The following is a 10934-nucleotide window of genomic DNA, read 5'->3' on the forward strand; positions in this document are numbered from 1 at the left end:
CCAGGGGGGTTTACTGGGGTTTACTTCTTTTTTGTCTACTTCAAAAAAGAAGTATAGAATTATTATAACAATAAGATTGTTTAAATTGAGAAACAAATTAATTAATTAATTAAATAATTAATTAATTAAATATGAAAAAAGTCTCTTTTTTAATTGATTGTTGAACAAACAAACAGAGGAAGGTCACGATTCTCCATTTTTTACAGAACTCGGTTCAAACGGAACCGGTTCTTCTTCTCAGTAACCTGAATGTCCTTCTGGCTCCAGAACCTGCAACTGAGATCTATCTTTAATTTCAGCTGCTAGTCTTATATTGTTTGACAGATACTTCAACACTGAGGTGAACAGAAAACCTACAGCCACAGATCAATACTTGCTGTTTGACACTCATCGGCCGCTGGAGCACAAACTGGGTCATCACAACCCTGAACCATCCGTTCTAGACCGTCCCGACAATTGGATTAAGATGATGCTCTTATTGTGAAAATCTGGATCACGCCGGTGATGGATAGCTCTCTGTAGTCAGATATGTTTTAAACAACTTCTGGATTCAATGTTTTCAGCCTGAGGCGGAACTAAAAGCCTCCGCAATTCCGCTGTCGGAGTTTAAGAGCGTGGCACCCAGCGGAAGTAAATAGTAGCAGCGAGTAGCATTAACTCCCTGTGTGTAATGAATGAAGGGAAGACGGTCCTGAGTCACAGCGCAGCTCATTATTGAATGACTATTGAATGAGTAATTAAAAAACAATGAGTTCAGTTGAGAGTTTGAGAGAGTTTGTCAACGAGCGACTAACTGCTGCTGCTGAAGAAATATTAAGAGTTTTTAAAACAACTATCGTCCAGTACGAGGAAGAGATCGATCGGCAGCGCGTCATGCTGGATATCAGCTGGAAACCCCAAGTAAAGTTACACAGGATAGGTGAGTAAAAGTATATTATTTTAATAACACTAATGTTCAGAACCCTGGAGTGGCCAAAGAGGTGGACATATGCATCGCAGCCACGTGTCTCTACATGGAGCGAACATACGAGTGTTTCCCTCGTTTTGGTTAATTCCACTCCGGGACTCCGGAAGTTTTGAGTGTCCGCTACACGACTGAGCTCCGTTCTATGGAAGACTGCGGCGAAACTCCCGTCAGAAAATGATGTTTTCTACACAAAACGTTCCGAAAAATGTGAGGAGCACTAAAACTCAACAGAAAGAAGTGTGTCTCATTCAACCTATTAGGAAGACATTTCGGCATTGATTTGAGGCAGTGGGTCAGATGAGATGGAAGCTACTGGAAAAATGTAGATTTTACATTAAAAACATTAATAACTAATATGAAGAGCACAAAAGTTCATACAACAAGTAGTGTCCGAATCACCCAGTCTATTAACACAATTCGGCATCGGTTTGGAGTCAACAGGTCACGTGACTTGGAAGCTATTGAAACAGAGTATTTTTACTTGTTGTTATTCTGCCATTGTTCTGTGTGCCTCGATGCCCTTGTAAATGAGGGTTGCCTCTTAGTGATCTCTGGAGGATAAATAAAGGTTGATTGGTTGATTTAAATATTCTCTGTTTTTTGTTCTCTGTCCCTCCAGAGCTCCCACAGCAACATGTCTGTAAGGAGGAGGAGGAGGTTCTCGCTGACCAGCAGCTCTGTAACCAGGAGAGGAACTCCAGTCTGGATCAAGATGATCCAGAGCCTCCAGAGATTAAAGAGGAACAGGAGGAACTCTGCACCAGCCAGGAGGGAGAGCAGCTTGTACTGAAGGTGGAGATGGATACCGTCATGTTGACTCCAGCTTATGAAGAAAGTGGCCACAGTGAAGCAGAACCAACAAGTGACCACCAGCTCCTCTCTAACAACTCTCATGTAGCTGAGAGCCGAGACCTGAAAGGAGGAAAACATGGAGACTCAGGATCAGCTGGAGATGGAGAGCCGAAGCAAAAGAAAAGACATCACGGAAGCAAAAGTCACAGTGATAATGCAAAAAACTCTACCTCATCAGACTCTCAACATAACACTCACCCAGGCAAAAAGTCTTTCAACTGTGACACATGTGGGAAGACTTTCAGCCACCCTGCAACCTTAACAGCTCACATGAGAACCCACACAGGTGAGAGACCGTTTACCTGCAAAACATGTGGGAAGACTTTCAGCCACCCTGCAACCTTAACAGCTCACATGAGAACCCACACAGGTGAGAGACCGTTTACCTGCAAAACATGTGGGAAGACTTTCACGCAAAACTTTAACTTAACACGTCACATGATGACCCACACAGGTGAGAGACCGTTTACTTGCAAAACATGTGGAAAAGCTTTCATGCTATCCTGTAACTTAAAAACTCACATGAGAACCCACACAGGTGAGAAACCGTTTACTTGCAAAACATGTGGGAAATCTTTTGTGCTATCCAGTAACTTAAAAGCTCACATTAGAATCCACACAGGCGAGAAACCGTTTACTTGCAAAACATGTGGGAAATCTTTCAGCCAACGCACACACATGACAGTCCACATGAGAACCCACACAGATGAGCGGCCATATTCTTGCCAAACATGTGGGAAAGGTTTCAAGTCTCATGGTGAATTGAAGCTACACATGAGAACCCACACAGGCAAGAAACCGTTAACTTGCAAAACATGTGGGAAAGCTTTCAGCCGACGTACACACATGACAGTCCACATGAGAACCCACACAGATGAGCGGCCATATTCTTGCCAAACATGTGGGAAAGGTTTCAAGTCTCATTGTGATTTGAAGCAACACATGAGTATCCACTCTGATGAGAAGCCGTATTCTTGCAAAACATGTGGGAAGACTTTCAAGCAAAGCAGTGGCTTAGCATGTCACACGAGAACTCACAGGTGAGAAGCTGCATACTTGCAAGACATGCGGGAAGACTTACAGGCATCGCAGTGCCTTAAAGGCCCCCACACACCACCCAGACGTGCCTTATCTGACCACTCTGTTGCCTCTAGTTTCACCCGTTTGGCAGAAAAGTTGGGGAAAGTTTGTCTGATCAGTCTGCTTTGACGAGATATGTGATGACACGTACACGTGAGTAGCCTTTTATTTGCAAAATTTGTTGGTGGTGGTTCGGTTCTAGCATTTCATGCATAATTGCAGAACTTTAACTTTAAATGACATTCTTGAAGAATCCTCAGATGATCAATATACACAGGAGAAATGATGTGCTGACACTGAATGTGTACAATTCCCCCTTGAGAAGATGTCAAAATATGTTTGTCTATTTTATGCTGATTTGCCCATGTTTGTTAACATGATTAAAAAGTTGAGTTAATCCGTCTCATGTGTCCCACTTATTATTGCTCCTTGTGTCCTGCTTTTATATGAACAGTTATGTTAAATACGTGTACTTTTTACAGTAGCTTTAAAGTAAATTATATATAATATAAGCAAAATGTAAGATGATGTGATGTGCTTACATGGCAGCTACAAACCAGCGACCTTGCGTTAACAAGATGCTGGCTCTACCCCCGAGCCACAGCCGCCACACACTTCACCACTACAACTATTAACACCACATTGGTGAAGGCTGCAGGCGTTGGAGCCATTTTAATGATGACCAGGATGGCACTGTGTTAATCATGGTGTTCTACTTAAGTGTTGGACTAATTGTAATGTGTGGCACAATGACAGTCTGTGGTTTTTGACCGTGAGATGGTGAAGATGGTGTTTTTGGCAACTTGACCACTTTTTTAATCACAGCAGGAACCAGAAAGCACGTCATCTACATCAGGGCTATAAATTACAACCCAAGGAGACGACCAAAACCAAACTGAGAGACACAAGGAGAAACATCAATTGTTTATTCTGGAGGATAAAGATGTTTGCTTTTGGTGTCTCAACACTGGGCATTTGAGCAAACATTGCAAAAAAAATGCAAACAAAGCAATCCAACAGCTTTACACATTCATTTCAAGAAAAAATATTCATACATATACTCCAGTGAACCTGCCTGTAAATAACACACTTGTGTTGTCTCAAACCTTTGGGAGCCAATTAGGAGCTGTTAGTAATGGACCACTCCCAATTCTTCCAGTTCAGGCGAAAGCGAGAAAAGGGAATAAAGGGATTCAGACCTACACAATTTTAGACAATAGAGTAACATCAACTTCTGGAGGACCTTAACGACGTGGAACCTCTGACGCCAAACCATCTACCGGTTTTTCCCCCTGGCCTTGTTTGATCGTAAGGACCAGTATGCAAGAAGAAGATGGAAACAAGCACAACCCATTTCAGATTTATTTTGGAAAAGATGGTCCAAAGAATACCTTGCTGCATCACAGGAAAGATAAAAGTGGAACAGGACGTAATCTTGCAACAGGAGACAACATTTTGATCACACATGCCACTGCCCCCAGAAATCCCTGGAGCACTGGGAAAGTAATGTCCTTGACAAATCAAGCATCGTCAGATCTGTTTAAATGCAAACAAATACTTATCTGCAGATCTTATTTAGACCAGTGACAAAACTGTTTGCCTGTTATGTTTTAACTGACCTATTAAATAATAACATGTTAATAAAAACAGCTTCTCTCATATTATAGATTTATTCATAGTGTTCACATTATAAACAGAATTTAAGGTAAAGGCAGTGCATTGTAACAACAAAGATACAATCAAGACATCACTTCCTGTGTGTCCTGTAACATCATACAACACATGAGAACAAACAGATCAGTTCAACCTGAAGCTTCATGCCTTACTGTATATCTGATTGTTATATCATGGACACTTACTGAACAACACTGTAAAAAAAAACTAGTTGTTTCAACTAACAAAAGTTAGTGTCCGGGCTGCCTTAAAATTTGAAGTTAGCTGAACTTGTTAAGATTAGTTGAGACAATTGTGTAATGATTCAAAACAAATAAACTTTTCAAGTCAAATAAACTTGATCTATAGTTTACATAACTTAATCGAAATTCAGTTCCTATTGAATTCTTAAGTTAAGTCAACACAATAATAATTTCTTTCAACAGGAATTCCAAAACTGAAAATAATTAATCTACAGTTCACTCTACTTACAATATCTAGTTTACCTAACTTTATGCTAAGTCAACTTAATTATACATTTATAGTTGAGTCAACTTTCATAATTTAGTTCTGTTTAAGATTAAATTGTAAATGTACTACATTGGTAATTATCTTTCAACTTTATTTTAGATTATGCTTAAAGATCTTATCTCCATTGATTATTAGGTGTTCCAATGAAACCAAATCAATTCCAATTCTTGAAAGCTTTAATAAAGCAGATTAACACATCCCATCATGTACAAAAAATGTTTTCCTCAAAAACAGCAAGTCAACTTAGAACATCATTGAAAAGGTCTTAAATTCCTCCAACTAAGAATGTTAGTGACCGTTACAATACTGCAACAGAACTTAAAGGGATATTCCAGTGTAAATTGAATCCATGGTCTAACACAGCGTGACACCGATTGAGTCCCCCTCTCTAGAGATCAAGTTAGCAGACCGCTAATTTATGTAGTTTCAGCCACCTCAGAAATGACCGTACGATGACAATTACGCTAACTCTGTAAATTAGCGGTCTGCTAACTTGATCTCTCAAGGGGGATCTTCCTCGGTATCACAGTGTGTTAGACCATGGATTAAATTTACACCGGAATATCCCTTTTGCTGCTGTAAACTGTCCACATGTAATGGAGCATCAACGCTGACAGAAACAGGTTGAACAACAGATTCATATGCTGATTAAAATCTCAGTTTTTCATTTTGTCAATAAACGTGTCAGAGAAGGTGAGCGTGCTCATAACAAGCTCCTGAAGCCCGAGGTGATGCGTTCACAACACTTATAACGTCGTCCAACAGCTGAAATCTAAAAAATTCTCAATTACTGCCACTTGATAAAACAACAGGAGTCATGGAAATATGTGGCGGACCCTGCCACCTTTCTGGCTTTAAACAGTGTTCTGGGATCTGAGTTTAGAACTGCAGTCAACTTAGAACATCATTGAAAAGGTCTTAAATTCCTCCAACTAAGAATGTTAGTGACCGTTACAATACTGCAACAGAACTTGAAGAGATTATCCCTTTAAACAAAAACTCCCAGTCTCAGTGTAGTGTCTACTGAGTTTCACGAAGAAGTCTATTCCTCAGTCCATGAACCCTTGCAGAGCAGTGCTCACCCCCAATGTTCATGAGAACCTTCTGGATGACCTCGAACGTATATTGCAGCTCCTTTGGGTAGTCAATGTTCAGTGCATACAGCAGACCCATTAACATAACTACCGCATGAGAGTAGTCATTGATGTCATGCAGAACAATCTGTTGCTCCAGGACCACCGATATGTCGAGAAGATCCTCTCCTTCTTTTACTAGGACAATGCCGACATTCATTCCCCCCGTCATGCTGTCCTCCATGTCTGTGGGCTTCACAAAGAAGGGCAAAAATATTTTAGTATTGAGCATTTTTTAGTATTTGTCTCACCCTCTATGAGAAACAAGAACATGTTTCAGCATTATGGTATGCTGTTTAGGAAATTAAATTGTTGGGTTGGGTTGTCTCACATGTGTTTGAAGAGCCTTTTGTGATGGGAAATAGCAGACACAATCGCTGTATATGCAGGGGAGAGCTAATCTTCTTCCATAGTGACCATGACTGGATCTGTAGTGTTCAAGGATTCTTCGACGATTTCTTGTGACGTACGTGCAGAACTTACATATCCATCTCATTCATCAAGAGGATGCAAGGACCTAAAAGACAAAATGTCATGTCAGTATGATGGCAAGAGTTACAATACACCCTACAACCACAACACAATTTACAAAACAGTTCATATGGGTAAAAATGCTAATTAATATGGTGAAATGACTGTTTGTGTGTGTCAACATTCCATTACAATTTTCATCACACTGAAATTACAGTAGAGTAATTGTTTACAATTTTTAAGGCTACTATTTCAATACAAGTTAATGTTTCTATCCAATCAAACTTGTCAAGTACATTTGTTTAATAATTTGATAATATTGTACAGCAATATAAAATACATCTCTAAAATATGAGATTCTTCTGTATCCAGCAACACAAAGTTTTTAGGCTCAACCTGATGCTTGATTTTAATGTAAACTGTGACTGACAGGTTGAGAGACTTAAATACTGTCATAGGATGTCTGTAATTTCATATACATAGCTACTTGCTTTCTCTCTCTCATATATAAAATTATATATATATATATATATATATATATATATATATATGTATATATATGTATGTATGTATGTATGTATGTATGCACAGTTTAGTCGTATTACAGCCATAGTTCGACATGAAGGCAGGATGTGTTTTAATGGTCTCATTTGCGGTGTTGATAAAACTGTTTCCTCTGGTGCTGCTGAAGCTTTCCTTAAATCCTCTGCTGGAGTTTTCTTTCTTAGACAGACAGTGATAATAAATGGCAATGAACAAACCACACAACTACCACTGCTGCTGTCAGTCCCAATACACAGTAGAGGCCAACAGAACAGCTGAAATTCTGTCATATTTCTCAGATACTGTGAGAATGAAGTGAAGGATTGTGGATTGTGGTCGTCCTCAATACTTTTCTTCAGGTTCTTATTGATAAAAAGAAAGCTGATTAATTTAACTTGTTAATAAAGTTCTACTGACTTCTACTCAACCAACTTACCAGAGACATTGAGCCAAAATTCACAAAAGTCCACACCATAGTTTGTCCTCACATCACAGAGGTACCAGCCTGAGTCCTCAGTCCTGAGTCTGGACACATGTAGTCTGAGTCGTCCGTCTCTGAGGATCAGGCACGTGCACACATAAGGCCCAAGCGGTGCTTGAGCCCCTGCCCTTTTTACCTCCTATTAAAAAGTGCCCTTTTTGTGTGTTTTTTAAAGACTGTGTAAAGCGGTAAAAAAATTGTGTTATGAGTTTGTCACACCATAGAAACATGTATCATTGACCACTGAGCCAAATTTGAAAGATTAAAAAAATTGCGAATTATATAAAATTAGGTCTCAAAATCATGGAAAAACAAGCACTTCTTTCTGCTGTGAAACGCTGGGGGCGTGTCAGTTAGAGGCGCTGGAACCACGCCCATGCGGCGCGGGGGGGTACACGTCATGTTAATGACGTCAGTGTTTCCCCAGGTGTTCCCCTTGTCTATCTAAACCCGCAGACAGTTTATAATCATATGGATGCTGTTATAATATGTAGTGTGATTGAGATCCTGACCCACCAAACATCCTGGAAAGTGATGGAGTGAAGTTTTTCGCGCTAAATGACATAATTATACATAATCACCATCAGTAAACAGGACACCGTCTGACTCTGTCACTCGCGGGATGGAGGCTGTTTTCTGGGGGAAAGTTCCCTGAAGTCTCGGTCAGGAGCCGGGCTGGCGGTCGCGGTGATTTATTTTCGTCAAACACTGGGTGAGTTAAAGTCTTGTGACAAGCGTGACAAACGCTGTTTTCTGAGCAGAAATGTGAATAAGAGTCGGCAGGGGCGCTGCCAGGGATTTTGGGCCCCATGAAAAGAAATATTACTGGGCCCCTGTATAGCCGTCCATAAGGCCGGCGAAAATGTGTTATGCTGTTTACATAAAACTGCATTTTAATGATATGTTTGACTCTAATTTCCTATATGTGTGAAAAGAACAACATGACAGTTACTAGGTAGGGGAAGCACTGAACACTCAGAATACAATGGAATTTAGATTCATTGTCTGCAAGTCTGCAACTTTAATGGTTAAAATATAAAATTCTCTTCAATTAAATTACCTGAAAAACACAAATGCATGACATACATGAATTATATAGACTTTCCTGTAATACCATTTGAAATAGCATCACCATCACCAGATTCAGGTTTCCTCCCACCATTCTGTTTTACTGTCAGTGATTTGATCAAAAACAACAAAAGAAAATGTGATTTTCACAACCAGTACCCGACTGCTCACTGTCTCCCTCTTGTAGCCCTGCATTTAGGTCTAATTTATCTCCAAAATTACTATTATAGCAATACCACACAATTTCTCTTTCAAACATGCACATCACCCCCCACACACACACTTAGACCAGCCACTGCACTCAATAAAAACAACAACAAAAACATAATGTAAGACAGCATACAGTTTTTACATTAAGTTTGTTATATACGTTTATATTTTGTTAAAAAGATCTATTAAAAATAATAATAATCATTTATCTCCAAAACTGTACGTGGTGGAATTACATACATAAATGAGGCTCTATGGTCGTTGCGATTTAATATTGTTAACGTTTCTCTGATTGGATTGAGAGCAGTCACTTAGTCTGCAAGCACCAGAAAATTTCTCCTCTTTTCCTACTGCAAAGCAAGCGGTGAGAGTCCCAAACTACTGACCAAACATAGTATTTCAGTGAGTTTATAATTCAGTTCCAGTGATAGCTAAATTTCAACAAAACAAAATAAAGTTATAGGCTATATACTTTTTAAACCATTTAAATCATTCTAAAATAAATACACTTAGTATTTTTATTTCAGAATGATCTTTATTCATTAATTTCAATTTTTCTTTTTTTCCATAATAATAGATTAATTCAACGCAGAGCTGCTCACCTCCTTCCTCAGTTGTGGGTAGGCCTACTGGGGCTGGTTCAGGTGTAGGTGGGGGTCCTGGGGCTGGTTCAGGGGTAGGTGGGGGTACTGGGGCTGGTTCAGGGGGGGGTACTGGGGCTGGTTCAGGGGTAGGTGGGGGTACTGGGCCTGGTTCAGGGGTAGGTGGCTCACGGGGCTCACAGACAGCTGCGGCTGCTGCTGCTGCTGCACTTGACGTGTCTGTTCAAACATGCATCATTTTTGACAGGAGGGGTGGTCAACTGATTAGATATGGGCAGCTTGCTAAACGTGAACAGTGAAATTAAAAAAAAAATCCAGAGTTTTCTTCCAAAATATGAGCTAATATGGGGAGAAAAGTGAGCTAGCTTAAAAACCACAAGGTTAAGATAAACAACAGACTAATATGTTCCAGAACTTTCCACCACATGAACCAAACCCACCTTGTTTTTGGAAAAACTGGGTGACATACTGACTCCCCTTTGCTTCTCTCTCCTGCCTAATCTTTTTGTCTTTCGTTTTTTGGCGACCCGACTTCTGGGGCATTTTGCCTTCTCTCGGTCTCCTTACTGACTGAATACACCGCACCGCAGTTCAGTTGATTAATGGGAGGACCGAACCATTTTACGTAAGGGGGGGGGGGGCTTGAGAAATGTTTCCAAAATAAACTTAAGTGTTATTATCAGTGCATTAAGTGATGCATATTTATGATTATAAACTAACAAATTAGTGTCGTATTATTTTTGTCAGTATTATAATTTTATTAGGGGCCTTTCTGGGCCCCTGTCAATGATGGGCCCCTAGAATCCTTCACCTTATCCCCCCCTTTTCGGCGCCCCAGAGAGTCGGGAGGACAGGCGGAGGACGGACAGGAGGACAGACGCTTCTCAATATACAGCTGTGGTATTTGTTTTCCTCATATTGCTAAAGACAGTTACAGTTACTACGTTACTTTTGTTCGGTCATTTAACGTTGCTTTGTGAGACATTTCTCTGTATTTAGTTGAAGGACCTGTGCAGTTATCAGACTGTCATACCGACATGCCCTCGCTCCGCGCCTCCGGATTATCCGTTCACACATGGGACGGCTCACCAATAATGCGGCCCTGATACTACCGCCACATACCGCCGGTGGGACCCAGGAATACGTTTTTGAAATTTACAAATTTATATGTAACTATTTACATTTAAATGCAGGCAATGCCTCAGGCTCCTCAGCTCATTCCTGCCTGCTCCACATTCAGCCGTCTCCTCCTTGTTCTGACTCACAACACAAAAAACGACTACACTACACACTAAACACACCACACCAAACACTATATAACATACTAACTATACACTCCAAAC

General features: G+C 40.3%; 1 long non-coding RNA gene across 1 annotated transcript; it reads right to left on the reverse strand.

The window, feature by feature from the left end:
• Positions 1-5241: 5241 nt before the first annotated feature.
• On the reverse strand, positions 5242-6893 carry LOC115589488 (uncharacterized). Its single transcript, XR_003985529.1, has 2 exons — positions 6548-6893; positions 5242-6409 (listed from the first exon to the last, which is right to left on the reverse strand). It is a non-coding gene; the product is annotated as an uncharacterized LOC115589488 (long non-coding RNA).
• Positions 6894-10934: the final 4041 nt, after the last annotated feature.

This window comes from Sparus aurata, chromosome 10 (genome assembly GCF_900880675.1).
Source record: "Sparus aurata chromosome 10, fSpaAur1.1, whole genome shotgun sequence".
Lineage (NCBI taxonomy): Eukaryota > Metazoa > Chordata > Actinopteri > Spariformes > Sparidae > Sparus > Sparus aurata.